The following is a 24,838-nucleotide window of genomic DNA, read 5'->3' as shown; positions in this document are numbered from 1 at the left end:
TTATTACAGATCTTATGAAGGGTTTAAGTAATCATGCAATCATTTTTAATTCGTTTTTTTTCAATAGAATCACAAGTGAAATATATATTGTACATATGTTGCTATTGTGCTGTTGCTTTTAGCTGGCTTTAAGGGAATTGTGCTTCGCTCAGAACAGAATATCTTCCAGAGATGATAACAATAGTCTCGTATATATAGTTATATGTTGCATAATATTTGATGCTTAGTTTATTAGTTTAAAGAAGTTTTCTTTCAATCATTCTATATCAGAGTTCGAATATTTAGCAGCACTAATTTTTAGTAGATCATTAAAATTTCCATTCTTCAACGGATATTTCATAAAATTATTTTAGCATAATTTCCCCCACTCTTTATCTGTGCTGAAACCTAAAAGTAGATTCCATAAAATAAAGCTTCTTTCTAAGAACCGCACACTTGTGGAACTCTCTTCTGTTTTCCTGCTTTTCAGCTGACTACAATATCGTCATCTTCAAGTCCAACGTAAACAAGTTCTTAATGAGCTGTTCTCTTAAGTAATCCAATTTACTAAATTTCAACTACAAACGATTGCTACGACAATATCCCATTGACTGTCGTACACTCATTAACCCTTATCCTCGAGTGGTCTCCGGGCCTTGATAAGTGGTAAATTCTTTTGTAAAAAAGGTTTGTCTTTTGTGTAATTTTATTTAGGGTTTCAAGTAATTTGAATTTCATTTTCATTTTCATTTTTTGTTTGATTTCGTTGGGTTTTCTCTTGTGTTGTTTTTGCTGTGTAGCGGCTTGAGAGTGTTTTTCTTTTGCGTCTTTTATGAATAATAATGTTGTAGACGTTTTAGTCGAGTGTTTTTTTGTTGAAGTTAATGGGGAATGGGCAGTAGATGCTCGTTCGTTGTGCTCCGTTTTGTGTTCTGTTGACAGAATGTTTCCGATTCAGTTTTAAGTATAAGTGCCTCCTTTTCTGTCTAGAATGCTAAAAAGTTCAGATGTGTCTCATTTCGGAATTCTTAGACAAATCCACGGAATGGTTTTTCTTAATATTCCCATGATAGTTGACCTCATGATCTAAATCGTTTCAGATCCGAACTCACACTCAAATCGTGAATTGCATTCACGAAAGAAAGATTCACTGGAAATAGTAAACTATACACTATTGATATCGGCTGCGTAATTCCCGATGTCGGATCATTATTTATGGCAAAATCCAGAAAATATTTTTTTAGAAGCAAGGTAATCAAGATTATTTTAAAATGTCTCACTAGTAAAAAAAAAATCTCGTAAATCCATGTTTGAGAAAAACTAAAAACATGTTGAACAGAAGTTTCTGAATTTTTGAGATGAGGATCGGTTATTCGTATTATAATTCATCAGACTACTGTTCTCATCGTGATACACCTGAAGATTACATCGACCGAAACGTTGGGAAAATCACACTCCAAATGAGAACAGTGGTCCGATGAATTATAATATGAATGTTGAACAGAGTTCGAAATCTTTTTTGACATTCACCACAAATAAAGTGGGTTTCCTGAGTACAACATATATTTACACCACGACGTCGAAGATAGATAATTGAAATCTATGATAATCGACCTACAAGTATCGACCATCTAAACTTTCTATTTTCAGTGCGATTGTGATTGCTGAGCTTTTGAAAATGAAATTGACGACGTCATGGTGTCGATAGTTTGTCACATGGATTTTTGTATCATTTGAACGTTAACTAGCGAACCCTTTGTGAATTACAAAGCGGCATCTCTTATATGTAGTATATTGCTACTGGACATTCTGTGGAGGTTCAACGCGATATTGTTGTACTCCTTTTGTTAAAATGTAAAAATATTTATTTAAATAATCTGGTTAATGTAGTGTCAGAATATATATGGTTATTAGGGTTTATCTCTAATATCCTTATAGGAGTCTGTGACATATTTCCATTTTATGGACGCCCGGAGCGAACGGAAATCCCACAATATCATTATACCATATTTAAACAGAACAGATACTACCTTGGATCCTAGTCAAAAGACCAGGTCCTGGATATAACCTTAAACTATATCCGATGGTGAGGCCCCAGTTTGCGGGCTTTGGGGAGTGTGGGGCCACCTCTTAATTGCCATTGCTCCCAGGTACACTCTGACCCGGAGTGGTAGTACCTGTTAGGGTCCCAACTATGGGTTAAATAGAAACTGACGTAAAAAAAAATATTATATTAAAAACTTTTTCTTCCGAATCACTGGATTCGGCATTAAATAACCTAAAAAGAGTTGATATGCCGTAAAAAAACAACAACCAAACAACCAATCAAAAGACCAAGAAGGTATAATTTAATTTTATGTACGGCTCAAAAACAATACTATTTATTTTTATTTATTTTTTTATTTTGCGTCTTCAGTGATCGGGAAATTCTATTTAGTAAAAAAAAAAAAAGAATAGAAGGCGATAAGATACTACGAACATGAAATTAGTATATAGATACGTTAATTTAATGTTAGTAGTATGTTATCATCTTCTATCTTCCTTTTTAATAAATAGGATCTCCCAATCGAATAATCCACAATCTGGAAACCGTGACACACGTACGTTAAAAGTACTATGGTATTAATATATAGATGAAACAAACCATCGAGGTGCTACGTGAATGTTATTCTAATAAAATTATACATAGATATGCTGAATCATGATGGCGTCTATCCATATGCAACATTTCTTGAAAAGTTTTAGATGAGTTTTGTCAAATATCGAAGAGAATATGAGTCAATGATAGAATTTATCGTCTCTAACATTTTTCAATTCCGCATTCTTCCATAAGTTTCATGATGGTTTCACATCTCATGACACCAATAAAAATTAAGAATGTCTTTAATTACTTTCTTAAAATTTGTCAGATTTTTCGGAGCTCTCAAACTCAGTAAAATGAGTCTTACTTCTCTATTCACTGACGTTCATTGATGCCAGACATGTCTTTCCGGAAAGGAAATAATTTTGTTTCTCGCCTTCTTTGTTTAAGCTTCTAGAGGAAGCCAGAAAAGGGCAGGAGGAGGAAAGGGAGAATGAGAGTGGTTTGTAATATGTGTATTTACAATGTAGAAATAAAAGGAGGGTTAGTGGTTTGAAGGTTTTGAAGAGAGAGAGAGAGAGAGAGAGAGAGAGAGAGAGAGAGCATTTAAGTGAGGGTTGGAAAAGGGATAGTTTTATTTTGTTATGATTCAAACGGTCCCGTATTTATTCTTTATCAGGACGATAGGTTTGGGGGTAATACTATCAAATGAACGTTTTTAAAATGAACAAAGGATAGAAACGTTTGTGTAAATATGGGTGCGATGTTTTTCCTATTGCGTTTGACAATCCCCATGTTTTCATTGGTACATGATCTTCAATATTTAAAATTTCATTCCTCTTCCTTACATTTTTCCAAAGCAATTCATAAGTTCGACACCATTTTTCCTTTATCAGAATTACCAACTAGCAGATTTCCAGTAAAATTAGTAGTTTATGGCGAATTAACAACACTTATACTTCCTCGACATACATTCACTCGTATAATCTGAACCTATTCACTGCTGAGGCCGCAAATATACAAATCAGTCTTCTACTTTAATAGGTTCCTTCTTCAGAATTTGGAATTCCCTCACTGATTCGAGTTTTCTCGACTGCACAAATATTAAAAAGGTAAATGTAATTTGAATAATTATTTTGTTGTCTAGTTCCTCACTTAAGATATCCCTATCAATCCAATCCCTTATTTAGAGATGCCCTTTACTCTTTTTGAGGCGAATAAAATTAAAAAAGAAACAAAACAACGAAATACCCCTGGAACACGGAGATGGACTTCAAAGACGGACACTGTTGTTCTTCGTTTTTCCCTATATATATATATATATATATATATATATATATATATATATATATATATATATATATATATATATATATATATATATAGCAAAAAATGGCAATTTGTAAAAACCTGAAGAAAGTACTCAATACTATTGCAGAGAAAATATGCGTATGATTTTTTATTACCGTTTTATCTGTTTAGTTTCACATGTTTCGGTTAACAAATCGTATTAACGATCCATTAACTTCGTCAGACTTTACAGAAATGGTTATTATAAAATCATAATAACCATTACTGTAAAGTCTGACAAAGTTACTGGATCGTTAATACGATTTGTTAACCAAAACATGTGAAACTAAACAGATAAAACGGTAATAAAAATAAAACGCATATATATATAATAAATTCCACAGCCAAACAACGCCGCAGCTCACAAGAGCCATGACAGTCAACGAACCGGAATCCAAGACTCGAGTTTCGCCCTCATTTGGGCTCATCAGTTAGACACATCCGAACTCAGGATTCGAAACCCGAGCCTCTTGCATGCGAGGCAAGCACTCTACCAACTGAGCAAACGCCCCGCACACAAGAATTTCTAATAACCAACACAGATCAAGTAAACCGCGTCGAAATCCGACTGTGAAATGAACCCACTTCGTCTTGACAAGGGACGCGGCCGTCCAACCAGTCAATAACCCTTGCCGATGTCTCACAAGTAGGATTTTAACTCGAAGGGACGACGCCGTCCAGCAATGCTAACCCAACGAGCAACTTATAATAGGATTTTCAGAATGTGAGAGATTGTATGAATGTGAGGATTTCGACGCGGTTTACTTGATATGTGTTGGTTAATAGAAATTCTTGTGTGCGGGGCGTTTGCTCAGTTGGTAGAGTGCTTGCCTCGCATGCAAGAGGTTCGGGTTTCGAATCCTGAGTTCGGATGTGTCTAACTGATGAGCCCAAATGAGGGCGACAATCGAGTCTTGGACTTCTGGTTCGTTGACTGTCATGGCTATTGTGAGCTGCGGCGTTGTTTGGCTGATGAATTTATTATACAATCTCTCACATTCTGAAAATCATATATATATATATTGTATGTCAGGTCATGTCATATGCTACTGGTACAATGTAACCCAGTACTACCTGCCTCATGGTCGAGTCACAGCGATTAAACTGGTACCTCCACCATACTTGTTTGGTGAAGAGGGTGGCTAGTCTCCCTGAAGTATTAAAAACAAGACCTTTCAAAGGGCGAATGAACCCTTTTTCGGGGTCAACGGCCAACTAGCACCATGTGTGTTTGTGTGTGTTTGGGTGGAGAGGACTCCTGTTAGCCGTGGTGAAGACAACCTTTCTAGGAGAAGCAAATCTCTGATTTAAAAAACCATAAAGCGGGAGACCAGTACCCGCATAAAGCTGGTCTGCAGTTTAACTTGTAGCTGGCTATCTTGCACTTGCTTGATCTCAACATTTTGAACCGAGGGAGAGACTTAGCTGTCGTACAAAGCTAAGACTCTGTAACATCATCTGTGTATAGATACTCTCTCAGGCATTTGTCTATAAAAGTAGTCCTGTGGCGATGGAAAAGTTGTGACGCGTGGATGCTTGAAATGCTGGAAGCATGTAATAAATGATCTCAATGACCGTCTTCAGTATCATGCCTGCTTCAGCGTGTGAATTCATCGGTAGGAAAAAAAATTAATTTTTGGGCGCATGGACTTTAAGTGTCTGAGGGAGTGACACTCGTCTGAGAAGACGTTGCAATCATCATATATATATATATATATATATATATATATATATATATATATATGTATATATAAGTGATGGGATGATTCCAAAAAATTTTTCCGATTCCGATACAATTACCGATTCTAGTCTACATTCTCGATTCCGATAACATTACCGATTCCGATTCTTTTAAAATCTCTGAATGTGTAGTTAGGTTTATCATTTTTTTCGTATTACCGTAAAAATCCATATATTATATGCATATACTTTTGCAAACATAAAACATACATTTTTGAAGTGATAAAGGGATTTTAATTTTGGTAGTTTAAAATCAATGAATGCTTATTATTTAATGTATTCATCCAGCGTTGTAAAATTTAGTTTTAAACAAAATAAACTATTAAAACAATCGTTCAGATCATTGGAAATTAGGCATTAATTTTCTCGATTCCGACTCCGATATCCATAGAGTTAAAATTTTCCGGTTCCCGATTCGTATTTATCGTCCAAACCATATATATATATATATATATATATAAATATATATATATATATATATATATATATATATATATATATATATATATATATATATATATATATATATTAAGTGAACGTGTCTGTCTGTCTGTATGTGTACATTTCCATACGCAATAACTCTGTCAATTTTTAGTCTACAGACTCGAAATTTGAGATACAGAGTACTGAGATTTGGAAAAATCTTCCTGGTCTGTTTTCGGCCAGAAATTTGGCTGTTAAAGGATTTGACCTTTAAGAACTCTAACAAACTCCTCAAATAATTTTGGGTCTAAACACTTGAAATTTTAGATATAGGTTCCTCGGACATGGATCTTACTTAATAACTTGATTTGAGCCTAAAACAATAATTTTTAAGGGGTCATAATAGGGGTCAAATTTTAAATAATTAATCCTTTTTTTGTGTTTTTGCTCAGCATACACCTCCAAACACCCAGGTAAGGCCGGGCTGAAATGCTAGTATATCTATAAAAGTGAACGTGTCCGTGTATCTGTCTGTGTGTGTACATTTCCCTACGCAATAAATCTGTCAATTTTAAGTCTACCGACTCGAAATTTGATATACAGTGTACTGAAATTTGGGAAAATCTTCCTGGTCGGTTTTCGGCCAGACATTTGGCTGTTAAGGAATCAAAGTTCAACGCTTTGATCTTTGAGGACTCTACCAAACTCCTCCGACAATTTTGGGTCTAAACACTTGAAATTTTAGATATAGGCTTCTTGTACATGGATCTAACTTAATAACTTGATTTGAGCTCAAAACAATAAATTTTAAGGGGTCATAATAGGGGTCAAATTAAAATAAAATTGACTGCTTTTTTTTTACTCAACTTACACCTCCAAATACCCGGGCAACGCCGGGCTGAAATGCTAGTATATCTATAAAAGTGAAAGTGTCTGTTTGTGTGTCTATGTGTCTGTGTGTGTACATTTCTCTACATAATAACTCTGTAAATTTTCAGTCTACAGACTCGAAATTTGATATACAGGGTATTGAGATTTGGAAAAATCTATGTAATCTGTTCTCGGCCAGAAATTGGGCTGTTAAGGGCTCAAAATTAAACGATTTGACATTTGAGAACTCTACAAAACTTCTCTGCCAATTCTGGATATAAACAATTGAAATTTTAGATATAGGTTCCTTGGACATGGATCTTACTTAATAACTTGATTTGAGCCCAAAACAATAAATGTTCAGAGGTCAAATGTAAAAAAAAAATTGACCTCTGCGGTCTCTACAAAATTACTCAGACAATTTCTGCTTTAAACATTTGAAATTTTACATAAAGGGTATTCAGAGATAGGGCAAGTTTTTTAATCGGTTTGGGTCGAAAATTTGTAGATACCAATATATAAATGTATGTATGTATGTTTGCATGTCTACCTAAAACTTTCGACAGAGACGACGGATTTTCAGAAAATCAGTATCGTTTTTAAGCTCGACCCGTCAGTCGACAAATAGCGAAAAATTGGCTAAAAACATTAATTTCTTTAGCCTCAACTGGGCACTTTTCTACAGGAAGGGGTTGATTTTTTCACCAATATTTTTGAATGTCATCTCCTCTTTTCGATTGTCTAGCCTTAATTTAAACCTACGTCACTTCGGATTTGGCGGTGGTCGTAACAGCAAAGACGTCACTTTTTTCCCCGTTCTTTTCCTCCTTCGCAGTACGGGTTCGAGCCTGCCTTCCTACTACCACCCTTTTTTTTTGCTCAACACACACCTCCAAACACCCGAGCAACGCCGGGAACCCATGCTAGTAGGAAATAAAAATTACTCCAAATGATAGGTATGCCAATGGGATTGGATCCTGCAAATCTGTATTCACATAGACTCGAGTATATATATATATACACACACATATATATATATATATATATAGAGAGAGAGAGAGAGTAGAAGTGCTAATTAATAAACACCTGAAGAAAGTGCTCAATACTGTTGTAGAGCAAATATGCGTTTTATTTTTAATTCCGTATCTTTCTGTTAAGTTACATTATTGTTTCAGCTACTCAACGTACTCAACGTAGGACCTTAAGGAAAATTTGACGTCAGCGGGAGCGGCGCGGGTGTCTATGCATGCATGCGCGCATATGTGCATATATTTGCACACCAGGGTGGAGATGTATGTGTACATGTGAACGTTTATTTAAGTATATATATATATATATATATATATATATATATATATATATATATATATATGTACGTACGCATGTGTGTGCTCGCGCGCACGGCCGCTAGCTAACCCTCTCCAAGCACTTAACAACAAATAAAAACCAAATAAATAAACCGAATCATAGCGTCCCCCGCCTTCAAACCTAAGCGAACACCCAAGATGTCAAGACATACTTATCAAGAAATCATCTCACCAACGACACGCCAAAAACTTAAACATTAAGACTCGAATTTTAAAGTAACCCCTTCCTCCTACCCCCACATATTCCCCTCCCCCTCCATGTATCCCTATGCCCTCAGCCACACCAGAAATTAACTTCCCAGACCCTCCACCACAACCACATAAGGTCCTTAAACTCCAAAACTAAAACATTACCGACATACCAAGCATCCCCTCCCACCTTTCCCCCTTGTTCCCTTCCTCTTTTTCCGCTCTTCTCGTACCCTTCCCCTGACATCATTCACTCTTTCATCCCATCATAACGAACATTTCTGTAAAAGTCTGAGGAAGCTACAGACGGCCAAAAAAAATATATATGTCATCACAAATAAAAATGATATATCTAAAACATATAATTTTCATGGTGTAGGAGATTTATAGATGACCTTATAAGTATAAACGATAATGATGAATTCGAAAAAAAGAAACATCTTATAGAGGGTGACCCAATATGACCCAATAAAAAACGGGCCCCAACTATAATTAGGCCCCGTTTCTTAGTATTTTGTCCGAATGAAATGAAACTTTAGCCATAACTAGTTTATTATATTCAAAACAGCACATTAAAGCACTAGGGTCTTTGGCTTTTTTTTTCTCTGTTCTACAGCATATGTTCTAGATATGCTTTCTATGTTTTTTTTTGGGGTCGCCCTGTATACCCAAAGGAGTTCTAACTTGAATTGTGAACATAGAGGACAACAGGCTACATTTCTGGATTCCGATATAAAAATTGAGGATACGAGTTTTCTTTATAAAATATTCGATAGAAAAAAAACTATTTCCTCTTCAAATAGTTCGTATGCCGCATAAAGATTGTACCTGCCCGGTTTTTATGTTTTATGGAACCATTATGTCAGAGTTTTTTTAGAATAGCTCGCGTTACTTTAAAATTAATAGATTTTATACCACCAGTTTCTAGCTTAGTAATAAAGATTATAAAACAAGTTGAGGGGTGAAACTAAAATATTTAAACAGTTAAATAAATCATTTGTTCGTTATCCTGATGCTTTTGAATCGTATAAAATTAACCAGAATATATTTATAAAGTAAATCCAAAACTGTATTAGTAATGTATAAGATATATTTAAAATATGTACATATTTATAAATATTTTTAACCTTTATATATATTTAATTTTCAATAAATAAGAATCTATATGTACAAAGTACTAATAATAGTGGGGGGGTGATAAGTAGTAAAATGGATTAATCCTAATCTTATAAATACAAGAGAGTAAATTAAAAAATATATCCATTTTGAATTTGGAACCAGATGAATCTCGCAGGTAAAAAAATCATTTTTACAACATGAATAGGTTAGCTAAATTTATTAAGAATAGGAAACCAGATCTAATATTTGTAATCTGTCTTCTTCTTAAGTTTAAGGGAGGTGGTGTTTGATTCACACCGCTGGGGAGCCATAACTTAATATACTGTCTTGTTTTTAAATTCCCAAATTAAACAACTGATGATCCCTTAAATTAACATTAGTACTATAGTAAATTCGAGAGAGCAAGTTGATGCAGTGATTGCAGGTTATTAAATGACTTACTGACTAAATAATTTTCTAACGATAAAAAATAAAAGTAATTTTTTTGTATATATATATATATATATATATATATGACAGATAAATGACAAAAATCTATATTCCAAATTTCAAGATGTTGACCATCTTACAATTTATTATTTAAACACGTTGATATGCACAGTTCTTAACAGCATTCTGTTTTGTAGTGAGAATAATTAATTTAATTATTATATCAATCAATATTTTCAGTGTCATATGCTCCGTAATTACATTGAGCTTCATAAATTAAAGGATTGGTATAAATAAAAGGTGAAATGTAATTAAAAAAAATCAACATATATATATATATATATATATATATATATATATATATATATGCGTTTTATTTTTTATTACCGTATCTTTCTGTTAAGTTACATTATTGTTTCAGCTACTCGCCCGTTTTTTTGGCCGTCTGTAGCTTCCTCAGACTTTTACAGAACCCTGTGTTTAAAAGTTTGAGGAAGCTACAGTATTGAGCACTTTCTTCAGTTTTTATTAATTACCATTTCTACTATATATATATATATATATATATATATATATATATATATATATATATATATATATATATATATATATATATACAGTGATGATCATATTTATTGGCACGGTAAAATAAAAGTTAAATTTTGTCTAATAAATTCTAAAAAAGGGATTAAATTAAAGAAAATAACAAAGTATATTATGTATTTTTAACTGGCCTTTCCGATGCAGCAATCGGATTTTAGAAAAAATAAATAACAAAGGAACAACAAACATAATTGCAAAAAACCCTTGTTCAAAATTATTGGCACGATTTATTTAATAATCAATTGTATAGCCTTTGGCCTTGATTACCTTCCTCAGTCGCTTTTCATAGCTTACAACCAAGTTGTTGCACTATTCAGTAGTAATTTTAGCCCACTGTTCCTGACAATAATCCTCCAATTGAATAAGATTCTTAGGCTTCCTTTGCATTACCCTCAATTTTAATGTTCTCCATAAATTTTCAATTGGATTAAGGTCTGGGCTTTGTGATGGCCACTCCAAAACATTAATATGATTGTCCTCAAGCCATTTCTTAGTCAGTTTAGCCGAATGCTTTGGGTCATTATCTTGCATGAACCACCAACGACGACCAAGTGAGAGCTCTTTAGCAGAGTCTTTCAGGTTTTCATCCAATATTTTAACATAATCTTCCTTTTTTATGCTACCTGTGACCTTAACAAGTCGCCCTGGTCCAGAGGCAGCAAAGGATCCCCAAAACATCAAACTGCCTCCACCGTGCTTCACTGTGGGTATGGTGTTCTTAGGCAGGAAAGCTTCGCCAGATTTTCTGTAAATATGACACTTTATTATGGCCAAATAACTATATTTTCGTTTCGTCAGTCCATAGAACACGTTTCCAGAATGCAACATCTTTATCAATATGACGTTTTGCAAAGGCTAGCCTTGCTTTCAGGTGCATAGGCTTCAATAAGGGAGTCTTTCTCGGACGACATGCTTTTAAACCAGCTCTCTTCAAAACTCTACCAACTGTATGTCGAGATACATTCACTCCAGAGGTGCTCTGTTCATCAACAATCTCCCCAACAGAGATCCTTGGGTTTTGTTTTACTTGTCGAACAATTTTCCGTTCATCTCTTGGGGAAAGAATCCTTTTTCTCCCTCTACCCTCTAAACTCATAACGTGGCCTTGCGATTTGAACTTGTTTATTATGGCTCTAACAGTGGATTTGGGAAAGTTTAGCTTCTTTGAAATCTTATCATAGCCCTCCCCATGTGTATGGCATGCTACAACAAGCTTCCTGACGTCTTCGCTGTGTTCCTTAGTTTTAACCATGGCGATTGAAAATTATAATTTAGTCACTTATAATAGTTTAAATAAATCGCTATCTAAAAATTATCTGAAAAAAATTATTCACTGAATTAGCGTTAAACAAGCATAATATGGCTATAAAAAAGTTCAGAAAGCACGTAAACCGGAAATTGATTGATATTATACTGATACTAAAAGAAAAACAAAGCCGTGCCAATAATTTTGAACAAGGGTTTTTTGCAATTATGTTTGTTGTTCCTTTGCTATTTATTTTTTCTAAAATCCGATTGCTGCATCGGAAAGGCCAGTTAAAAATACATAATATACTTTGTTATTTTCTTTAATTTAATCCCTTTTTTAGAATTTATTAGACAAAATTTAACTTTTATTTTACCGTGCCAATAAATATGATCATCACTGTATATATATATATATATATATATATATATATATATATATATATATATATATATATATATATATATACATACATATATATATATATATATATATATATTCCATCCTGTGAATGTAGTCATTAGTAATTTGTTTTTTAAATATAATTTTCCCCCAAACAAGGCACAGTGTTTGAAGTAGGGGGCTACTATCGGGTACATAAGTTGTAGGGACATAATGAAGAGAGATGAGTAGCAAGATGTTTGTTCACATTACACTTGAACTTTTGCATGTCAGTACAATTGGGAAAGCAGAATCTCAGAAGGGAGTTCCAAAGTCAAGCAGTTCTGGGGAAGAAACTACTGGAGTAGAAGGTTTTCTTACACTTAGGGATCTCTACTGTGTAGGGGTGGGATTTAGCTGCTTGTCGGGGTTGTCGGGGGTATTTACGTCGAGAGGGTGCAAGTGCTTGTAGTTCGTCAGAGCATTCACCATTAAAATACGTGTAGAATAGCCAGATTATCTCGTGTTTATATAATTTATTAGATTCATAGATTGTATGAAATAGCGATTCTCACGTGTTATATCATCAAGATCGGGTCATTCTTTCTGGTCGTATTTTTCTTTACGTAATAAGACATAGAACAATTTACTCCGATATTGTTATGATTGTTCTTGACGTTTTTGTTTACAACAAGACTTATTTTAATGATTTCTCGCGAGTAATACATTAATAAGCAAATCGTTTCAGTAACTCGTGAAGGCGTTCCATGGGTTTTAGCAAGCATTCGACCAATGCATATGGCGTTGTTGCCCCACCTATTTGATTTAATTACTTGAAAGAGTGACTCGACAATTATGCGCTGGCATTAAACTTTCCATAACAAGGAATCAGTCTCGATGTATTGTGTTCAAAAGATTGTAAGTTATTTGAAAGAAACTCTGTTGATGGAAAATTCATTTGGTTTAAGTAAACAGAGGTAAAAATAAGACGTTTTTGCAGTAGTGGGAGCTTGAATTTGTTAAACACAAACTTTCACTTCTATATGAGTTTATACGCCTCCGAGCAACGCCGGGATATATATATATATATATATATATATATATATATATATATATATATATATATATATATATATATGTGTGTGTGTGTGTGTGTGTGTGTTTGTATTACATAGTAAATGCGAGCATGAAAATTAATATGGTTAAGATAAGTAAAATCTATAAAGTTATTTGAAAGAAATGCTGTTGATGGAAAATTCATTTGGTTTAAGTAAACAGACGTTTTTGCAGTAGTGATAGCTTGAATTTATTAAACACAAACTTTCAGTTCTATATGAATTTATACACCCCCGAGCAACGCCGGGTAACTCTGCTAGTTATGAATTAAGTGAAATGAAATTATTTTGAAATAAATGTTTTTACCAATTTATACACAAATTACCAATTGCATTACGTTGAGATCAAATGTCCAAAATTGTTGCTATAGAATTTAATTTCGGTTTATGTAAAATTTTACATTTTTAAGAGACGATCAGCCATGTCTTCGTATCAACACTGCAAATATATATTCGACTTATTTTCTCAACATAAATATTCCCATCATATCTCTCTATACAGCCATATTTCGCCCGTACATGGAGTGTTTGGTGCCCCAGCCCAAACACTAGCTCCTTACTTTTTGACACGGTTAAAAAAATACAGAACGATAAAATTATAGAAAAGACGACATAATTCCATTTCCGTTTGATGAAAACTAGTTTTCTATTTTTGTTGCAGACCATATACTAGTTGACCAGTTGTATACAAATCCAAAGAGCGAAAGGAGCCTTCTATTATGTTTGAAAGAGTCGAAATGTTCAACGAGCGAGATCGGAGACGCGTCACTGTAAAACATGCTCTCTACCGATGCAAGTTATTACAACAGGACCATTGCCAGCACCCTCAAAATGTATAAATGGATTGTCACATATATCAGAGAATTGTCCAGAGTAATGAAAACAAAGTTTCCGGCCTCGGTTATGGTCTTTGATGTGATTTCAAGTAAGGGCTACATCATGCCACCTCACATCTTCAAAGTCGATTTAAATGTACCTGGATGTACTGAAGAGTGTTGTGATTCCCTGGTGCAATCAGGTTGCCGTTGGAAGACCCTGGATGTAACAGCAGAACTCGGCGCCGGCCCACAAGTCCAGAGACGCAGGCTTGGCTTCAGAAGGAGTGCTACGACTCTATACCATTCTCTCAGCCCCACCTCATTAACCTACTGGGCTACTTTGTTTAATCATATGTCGAGAACATCACCAACATGACCTCCCACAACATCAAAGCCAACCTGATCACCGCCATTCGCCAAATATTCGTTGAGCTCCCGTCGGCGCTTGTGAAAAATGCATGTTCCCTGTTCTGGAACTGTATCGAGGCTGTGATTGAGGCTGAGGGCGGCTACATTGAATAGATGTCAGTTTTACTGTATAATCAAGTTATCTGATTGATGTTTGCAATAAAAGTTTTAAAATAAAGCTGCAGTGTTGTTTTCTTTTCTGGTCCGCCCCCAAATCTTGTCCCTATCACAGTATATTCTTGCGCTTCGGTTTGATGTAAATAAATATAAACAAACACAGTACCAGTTTTTGCTATCTGATTTCATCGGAACGTTTTTACGACGTTAAGTGATTAGATATATTTTCTGCTCTTTTATTGTTAGTTTTTTTTTTCATATCCCAACGTCCATACTAATCCGTTTTTCATTTTACAGGAACACAAATCGGCGACCATTGGGCAACGAATGAGCTGATGGGAAAATTGGTCAATAAGGTCGCACATGATTGCGCACGCAGATAAGCCATTGCAATTATGGCTTTCAAACGCAAGCATAGACTTGACGGTCATAATTCTGTTTGTATTTTCCTAATCTCGTCCGTTGGGAACAACATTGGATCGTGGATAACACTTGCAAATAGGAAAATCATATACACCGGTGAGTATATTCGAATAGATGTGACCGTAAACAGGAATATAAAAACAAAAAGGCAAAGAGAAAATTTGCGTGAATTTGACGTAATAAACACACAACAAAATACATGAGGAGGGGGAGCTATTTTGTTGCGGTTCTGTTCATAAAGATGAGAAATTACTTGCAAAAAAAACGTACTAATATATAAGCAAACTTATGTTTATAACTTGAAAATCATAAAATGGACAAGAAAAAATGGTCCACTATGTTTTCATATATTCTGGAAAACGTCGAGAGTGCGCTCACGCACATATAATATTAAATGAAACGTGAGGAATAAAAGTTGTAGATAATTTTATTATAACATCAAAACAATAAGAAAAAAGTTAAGAAGAAATTATTACAAAAGAACTCTTTCGGCCAGGGCATTTCGAAGATACAAATTTTATGAGATACTTCACCAGGATTGATCATTTTTCATGTTCATTTCAAAAACGTTACTGTTTTATTACCAATATCAGCGTACAATTGTTTCAGTCTATCATTGGTATTCTAATATATAATAGTTCGAAACATGTTATTATTTCTATTATACCAGTGAGCCAACTTCTAAATACAATACATTAAAAAAAAAAAACCGAAATAACACACGTTGAGAACAATTATGTACTTAAATACCAGCAATGGACCAAAAGAATTGTATGCGAATATTTCTAAACAAGACTGTAATTTGAAAAATGGACATAATAATCTGTTTCTTTTCCTGGTGAAACAATACGTCATAATAAGTATTTATAGCTGTAGTATTGCACTATTGAGCTATATAAAAAAACTTTGTGTTATTTACATATATTATTCGAATACTAAATTGGATTACTTTTATTCCAATTGGTAATATATATAATATATATTATATATATGCCATATATATTTTTATATTTTTATAACGTACTATATATATATGTATGTATATATATATATGTATATATATATACATATACATATATACTCGGGGATTTTTTATTCAAAAGTAATGGACTAATGAATTCAACGAGGTTGTTAGATAGTGCTCAATAAAAAGAGCTGATAATACTTGTTTATTGTAATATAAACATGCTCACATCCCGCTGCTACAAACAGCCACTTGTTTCAATCAAACAACAAATATCATCAGGCGGCGACTTGACTATTTAAATGTTCAATGAATACGGTTATTCATTGAACATTTGAATAGTCAAGCCGCTGCCTGATGATATCTGTTGTTTGATTGAAACAAGTGGCTGTTTGTAGCTGCCTGATGATATCTGTTGTTTGATTGAAACAAGTGGCTGTTTGAGCCAAAAAGGTAAACAATCTAACTTCAGGTAATATATATATATATATATATATATATATATATATATATATATATATATATATATATATATATATAGCTGTCGACTGTCAATGCGACGATTGTAGGTTCGATCCACGGCTGGGGAAAAGTGTATGCCTAGCCGCACTGAGGAGTTATGATACAATGAAACAGTACTGTATGTGTGTGTATATATATATATATATATATATATATATATATATATATATATATATATATATATATATATATATATATACCGCACAATCACGTTGACACACAGGTTCTCGCCATACATTTGGGAAAACACGAACCTCTGATAATTGGATAGTATAACTGCAGCACTACATGCGAGCACAAACACAATGAGGTTGTCGATTGCTCATACATGCAAATATACGTTATTTGGTTTCGTAGACGACGAAACACGTGTCAGTGGATAATTATATTTTAAAAACTATACATATATATAATATACTTAATCATTATAGTAAATATATATATATATATATATATATATATATATATATATATATATATAAATTGAGAATCTAGAACAAAATCGGTAATTACATCGGAATCGGAAAAATTATTGGAATCGTTTTATTACTAATAATTATTAATACTGCACGTCTAGAAAATATTAGATTTAAAACTCCCAAAATTTATATTATATTTTTCTACATCGACACGTGGCATAGCGAGTAATAGGATTGATAAGGAATAAGTCATTAATGACACTTTTAATTGATTAGTAAAATTTTATAAATTTATTTACATTTCCATTTGTCGTTTTTGAAGCACGAGGAATAATCAATACTTCAAATGTCATTTGAAAAATGCATATATATATATATATGCATATATGCATACGCACACAGATATATGTATATATATGTATATATATGTGTGTGTGTGTGTGTCTGTGTGTGTCTGTGTCTGTGTCTGTATAAATTCATATATGTCTGAATAACCTTGGGGAAGTGAAAAATAGGAAAAAGTTCACCATCTGAATGCATAAACGTGTTTGTTGATGTCAAGATGATTTATTAGAAAAGAAATTACTGAAATTTAAAGGCAAGAGCAGATGTCATTCATTTTATGTGCAAAAAACAGAAACACTCAGACACATGCACTTATGTCACCACGTGTGTGTTGTATTTGTTATGTATGTGCGTAATGTGTGTGTTGCGTGTGTGTTGCGTATGTGTTGTGTATGTGTTGTGTGTTGTTTTTGTGTTGTGTGTTGTGTGTGTGTTGTGTGTGTATGTGTTGTATGTTGTTTGTGTTGTGTGTGTTGTATGTGTATGCCTGTTGTGTGTGTTGTGTGTGCATGTGTGTTATGTGTGTATTGTGTGTTGTGTGTTGTGTGTGTGTCTGAGAATAAAACATATCTGGATATGCACACAAATCTTTCTAAATACTCTTGCTATTAAAAGGCACTTAGATTGAAAGTAATTTCAGAATATTTAAATTCATATATATATATATATATATATATATATATATATATATATATATATATATATATATATATGGCACTAAATTAGCAGAAATTAAAAAAAAAACAAAACTATAATGTTTACAGTAAGACTTTCAAAAAAGTAAAATAAATCTTTCTTTCAGATATATATATATATATACACACACACATATATATATATATATATACACACACACATATATATATATATATGTGTGTGTGTGTATATATATATGTATATATATATGTGTATATAACAAAGGAGTCACCACTTATCAAAGCTTAGAGTCGCCTCGGGGATAATGGTTAATGAGTGTACAGTAGCCAATTGAACAATATCATGGTAATCGTAAGTATTAGAAATTTGGTAAATTAGATTATTTAAGGAGATGACTCATTAAGAACTTGAAGACGACCATATTGTCGTCAACTGAAAAGCAGGGAAACGGAACGGAGTTTAAAAGGAATACAGTACTAAGAAAAAGGATTTGTTCATGAAATCTACGTTTATATTTAGACACAGATAAAGAGTAAGGGAAATTATTGATAGTGATTTCAACTAGACGAGTGTTTTTCGTTAAAATTTGACGAGGCGGTCGTAGATTGGAGCTCAGACGAACATGTGCATGAAAATAACGATAAAGCAGAGACAGGCTCGCAACGTCTATTCCGTGCGAACTATGCTGCAGAGGAGAGAAAAAACATCCCCCACTAGCCTACGAAGTTTATTTTGAACTGTCATAACAGAATAAGCTACTTATTGCAGCTCATGCCCAGATGTACCGATAGTACTCCATCTTTGGACATACTTGGCTCTTATGAAAGTCGAAAATTACATCGGCAGTGAGATATCTACTGGAACGGTAGAATGATTTCAACATTTTTCAGCGACCTTGGCAACGAATTTGATATACTGTGCTCCATTTCAAACCAGGAGTAAAAATCAAACTTAGGAGCTTGTCAAAACATGGAGCTTCCCTAATACAAGAGTCATTCATTTCAATTGATGCCAGACAGGGATCAGAGCGTTGATGATGTAAAGATAGAAGCTTGGTTTTAGATGCATAAAAATTAATCAGCCATTCTTCCCCCATGCACCATAAGCTCAAGATCAGAAGAAAGAGAGAATCAGAGAGAACTTTGTCATTTACGGCCTTTGATGTGCTGCCAAAGATGGTCGTGTCATCAGCGAATGATTTAAGTATGTGTTTTGGGAGATCATTGATATAGATCAGGAAGAGAGTTAATATTTGAATGTATGATTTTTTCAAAAAATGTTATAGTTTGACTGGATGATATTTTTTTTTAATTTTATAGTTTGAATGTATAATTTGTAAAAAAAATTATAGTTTGGATTTATGGCCTTGGAAGTGTTGGTGTAGATAATAGTTTTGTCAATATAAATATCTATGATTGATCTAAGGATGTGATTTGGGAGATCAATGATGTAGATCAGGAAGAGAGTGGAGCCTAGGACAGATCCGTGAGGAACTCCAGCATTAATACTGTGAGCTGCTGATTTTTGTACATCAATTATTATTCTTATGAATTTATCAGAGAGAAATGATTTAATGACTGAGAATACATTTCCAGCTATACCATAGCTATATATCTTATAGAATAGAACTTTATACCAAACCCTATAAAAATTATATGTCAAGAGCAATTGCGCTGGGAAGAAAGCCTCCGTCGAGAGATTCACTGATCCTATAAAATATAACTGTTAGCACATCTGCTGTAGCTCTAGCAGAACGGAAACCATATTGCATGCCACTGAGAAGGTATTTTTTGCTGAGGTGATTGAATACTTCTCTATTTAACACAGATTCCAGCAACTTAGTCATGACACACGAGGCTTATGGGTCTGTAGTGAGAGGGGGATGATCGATCACCTGGATTTTTAAATACAGGGTATACTGATGAGGTTTTCCAGGGTGTTGGGAAGCAATTCTTAATAAGACAACGCTTATCAGCTTTGTAAGTATGAGAGCTAGTTCTGGTTGAAGCTTCTTCAGCACTAAAATCGGAATGGCGTCAGGACAAGTTACTTTACTGGAATCAAGGTCTTGCATTAGCTTGGCAAAATCACGCACAGATATTTGTATGTCGCATAACGGGGTTTCAGAGGAATTATGGGGGGTTTGCGGCTTTGATAGCATAGGATAGAATTAGCTGCAAATTTCTCGGCAAAGACTTTGGCTTTGTTCGATGCTGACGAGATTACCTCAGGTCTCTTGATGATGGTTGCAATAGAGCGCACGCTTCTGTTAAGGACCCTGTTTGTTATTTTCCAAAACTGGTGGGAACCAAGTCGCTGCGCAGCTACTTTGGACTTGCCGGACTAAGTGTTCTTTATTAACCCTTTACAGTCATTGCTGGCAGTTATGAAGGCAGCTTTAATCTCGGTACAACTATTACATGGGGAGGAATGGAAAAAAGTAATTTCTGTGCGCAATCCTATTTCCAGAAGCACATTCTGAAGAGAATTACGACTAATTATAATGTTTTTGCTGGACTTCTTTGGAGGGTATGGCGCGGTCTATACCTACAATAAATCATTCAATCAGATTTAATACTATAGATGATACATTATTTTTAAACATGGAACACAGTGATAGATCTGATATAAATGTACGGAAGCTATCTCAGTTTTCCATAGAGTATCGGTATACTGAACGATGGAGAGGTACGTCTGAAGACTTATTATATTTTGTTTTTATTTTGACTGAGACAACCGAGTGGAGAGAAGATCCCAGTGGAGACGGAACATAGGTCAGGGCAAGTTATGAGAAAATGATATAGGAGACTTGCATACTGATCGTCAGTGTCGGACATATGGGTGCGTCCGCGAACAATAAGTAGTCATAATCAATTGAAAAATCGTGAAGAACCTTAATCTTAAATTGAACTCGTACATCAAATCTGTTGCAAAGGCCGCTGGAAAAATGGTGGGATCCTTCTATCGATCCAGTAGATATCTCACTGCTGATGCAATTCTCTATCTATATAAGAGCCAAGTACGTCCAAGGATGGAATACTGTTGTCACATCTGGGCAGGAGCTGCTAGAAGGACTTATCCTGCCTTGATATAGTTCAAAATAGACTTCGTAGCCTCGCAGGAGATGTCCATTTTCTCTTCCCTGCAACCTCTATCTCACAGAAGAGATGTTGCGAGTTTGTCTCTGATGTATCGTTATTTTCATGGAAAGTCTTCGACTGAGCTTCAGTCTATGCCCACCCCCTCGCCGAAAGTTCACAAGAAACACTCGTCTAGCTGAAAACACTATTAATAATTCCCCCCACTCTTTATCTGTGCCTAAACCTAAACGTAGATTCCATGACACTGTACGCCTATGGAATTGTATTCCGTTTTCTTGCTTTCCAGCTGACTACAATATGGTTGTCTTCAAGTCTAACTTAAACAAGTTCTTGATTAGCCGTTCCACTTGTTAACAAATTTACCGAATTTCCATTTACTAACGATTACTTTATTGTCCAATTTCAATGTACACTCTTTAGCCCTTATCATTGAGTGGCCTCTTGGCCTTGATAAGTGGTGATGCCTATGTAAAAAAAAAAAACTAACCTCATCATGTATCTCGTTTAAGTGGACTAACCATTCCACATTGCGACGTGAATATAATCCGAAAGATAATCAGACAGAATGTGGTCAATTTTTTTTCAGATATGTTTTTGTAGGTTCGATAAAAGGCAAATATAAACGCAGTGGTGTGAGCAAGTGCAATCCGGAAGAACATATAGAGCAATTTAAAGTCTATTCTGGAGATGTTCCTTACTACATGGAAAGCCATCTCTAATGCAGGTATATATTCCCTGCCCATGATGTTAAGTTAGAGTATCCTTTAATTACGAACTCATCTAGAGAAATAGTCAGTTCAATGCCAGTTTTGCTTAGGAATAATAGGTCTGGTTTGGTTTCCTGTGATTGGATTTCAACCTCTGGAAAGATTGAAAATGTAGACCCATGATGTTGGAGAAAGAAACATGGGAGTGGAATTCTACGTCAGATGTTAGAATTCTGGGTTTAATTGTGTATTCTTTCTGGAGACATTTCATGATGAGCCATTAGGAATTGTGGAACAGGTTAACAGACTTTGTTAGAGTAGGCCAAAGAGGGAAAGTAAGTGTGAAAAAAACCCCCAAAAAACACGAAGAAATTTTTTTGTAGCACATGATAAGGTAAAGCCGTAACAATTACCAATTAATATGGCATCGAGAAGACCCACCAAAAGCAATACAACAGCCCCAGGGTCCCTGACGAACAGGCGGATAACGTCAGTCCAGATAAAATGTTTATTTTCTGCACCCTTATTGGTGACATGGCTTAGAAATAGAAACAGAAATTTTCCGACATCTCAGGCGACTTTCATTAAATCAATAGTTGATTCGTTTATAAGATAGGGGCGCGTTAGAAATGAATTTTTGTTTAGATCACAAGTAAACCATAATACTCGACCTTTGTATTTTAAGCATTAAGTGAAGCCATTATTTACAGATAATTTTATAAAATCAAAATTATCTTCTCTACAGTGCAACATAGACTACAATATATTGTGGACTAAGTCACTACGGGGAGGCGCATGAAGCTTCCTCCCGGCCTGTAAATGTAGGCACCACGAGTCCATAAACACATACGTCTAATGGCCAAAGTTAATCATCGCTCTTGGTTTAAAGGATCAATTTTCCAGGAGGCATATCTGGAGTCAACCTTACCTCCTGTAAATACCTATTGTGTATTCATACAGGAGTCTTTCGTCAACACTAAGATCGGGTTAGTATTGTATCAATTTTCAAAATTGAATCCAAAGGACTGGTAATAGTGGAAAATGATATTTGAAGTAAATCATTGCAATCATTTGAGCATAATTTCTCCCAGGGGACAACTCAATAATGTAGGGTCATGAAAAGTATTTCATTATGGTGTAAAGAGCAACCAATTTGTAAAGATTTCTGATTTCTTAAAATCTTTTTCTAAAATTACAACCATTCCACCTTCACAACGTCTATTTTCATTAGTGCTGTCATCAAGGACAGCCATTGTTAGTGGCCTCACAATGTAAAATAATCACTACTTGCTTTGCATATACAGCACCGTTTTTACCACTATTAGGGAGAATTCTATGTGTCAGCGTTTTACTTTCAAATTGTGTCTTTTTTGTAAAAGTCAAATATTGTTCTGGTCACTTATTTTCTTTTTTATAGTTTCTGTCCATTTACCACCACAATTTCCTTATACTGCAATGTGTCTTTATGCATTCTCTCGTTAAGTCTAATACGTTTTCCTCACTTTCATCATGTTTTTAAGCAGTTGCTTTTATTTAGTCTGTGTTCTGTCAACATTACATTTAATAATAATAATAATAATAACAATAACAATAACAATAATAATAATAATAATAATAATAATAATAATAATAATAATTGTTGTGTTTGTATCAATAACAACACGAACGCAGAAAGTAAAGGTAAAACAAATATATTAAGACGAAAATAAAATACATATTTACAAAGGTGCAGTTGTACTGCAGTTGGAAGATTGTCCGGCAGAGGGCGTGTTAAAGTCTCTCATCGAGCAACCGTCTTGCCTATCCGGCGTTCGAACACAGCTTCCCGGTCTTGCTGACTTGATACCTTTATCTATATCTTTTCACCCACGTATGCTAATTAGTGGGCGTCTCCTCCTCCTCCTCCTCCTCCTCCTCCTCCTCCCACTCCTCCTCAACAACAACAATAGCAACAACAACAACAATAATAATAATAATAATAATAATAATAATAATAATAATAATAATAATAATAATAATAATATCGCTCATATTAATATTAGGTAGAAGAAGGTCCATAGCCTTCAAATCCAAGAGGAAATATCGGCAAGGCTGACTCCAAGATTAGAAGATTTGTCTCCCCTAAGTAATTCGATAGCATGTCTTGGAAATTTTGGGTGACTCTTTGGCTTCAAATATTCTTCTTCCAGTTTTCCACTTGGAGAAGATGAGTATGAGGGGGTGGGAAGAAACATTATCCTCGAGATTTGATGTTGAAGCTGATGGTGATAAATGTATTTTTTTTGAAATCGCTTTGTTTCCTTTTATTTCATTGTATGACACGTTTATGTACTGGACCAAACTGTAAAGTGCCTTCAAGCCCAATTTTATACCTCTGATCCATCAGGTATGCAAGGCCTTCAACTGTTACCAGAAAATCAGATTTTATTTATATTAAAACTACATCTAAATGGATTAATATAAAAATGAATTTGCATGACAAATAAAATGGAAAAATTGTTTATATATTAAAAAAGTGTTAAAATATAGAAATTGGTTTTGATATAAGGTGATCTCACAAAGACAATGGAAAAACAAAAAATGGAAAATAACTTACTTTCCGTTGATGAGGATACGTGCAGATTACGTGATAAATCTGACAATTTTCTTTATTGCATTTTACATAATAGTCGTCAGAACTGCAAACTGGGAGTTTGCAAGAACAAGATGAAATATCAAATAACGAATCCAGTTTTTTATCCAGAATTTCTTTTGGGAAGCAGGGAAGGATTTTCTATTTATTTGTTTTGCCTTCTTGAAGCACAGAATATTCACTTTTTTAAATAGAGGGATACATGTGTTACAGTTTTCCAAATATTCCTTTTCTATTAATTTGGAAAAACCAAAACTTGAATGGTGGGGATAAGTAATATATTGGATAATTTGTGGGTAAATCGGAGACTCTGTTTTATTTAATGGTGACGGT

This window comes from Euprymna scolopes, chromosome 10, assembly GCF_053919585.1.
Source record: "Euprymna scolopes isolate OS-2025 chromosome 10, ASM5391958v1, whole genome shotgun sequence".
In the NCBI taxonomy this organism is placed as follows: Eukaryota; Metazoa; Mollusca; class Cephalopoda; order Sepiida; family Sepiolidae; genus Euprymna; species Euprymna scolopes.
The sequence above is the reverse complement of the archived record's forward strand: the minus strand, read 5'-3'. Positions refer to the sequence as shown.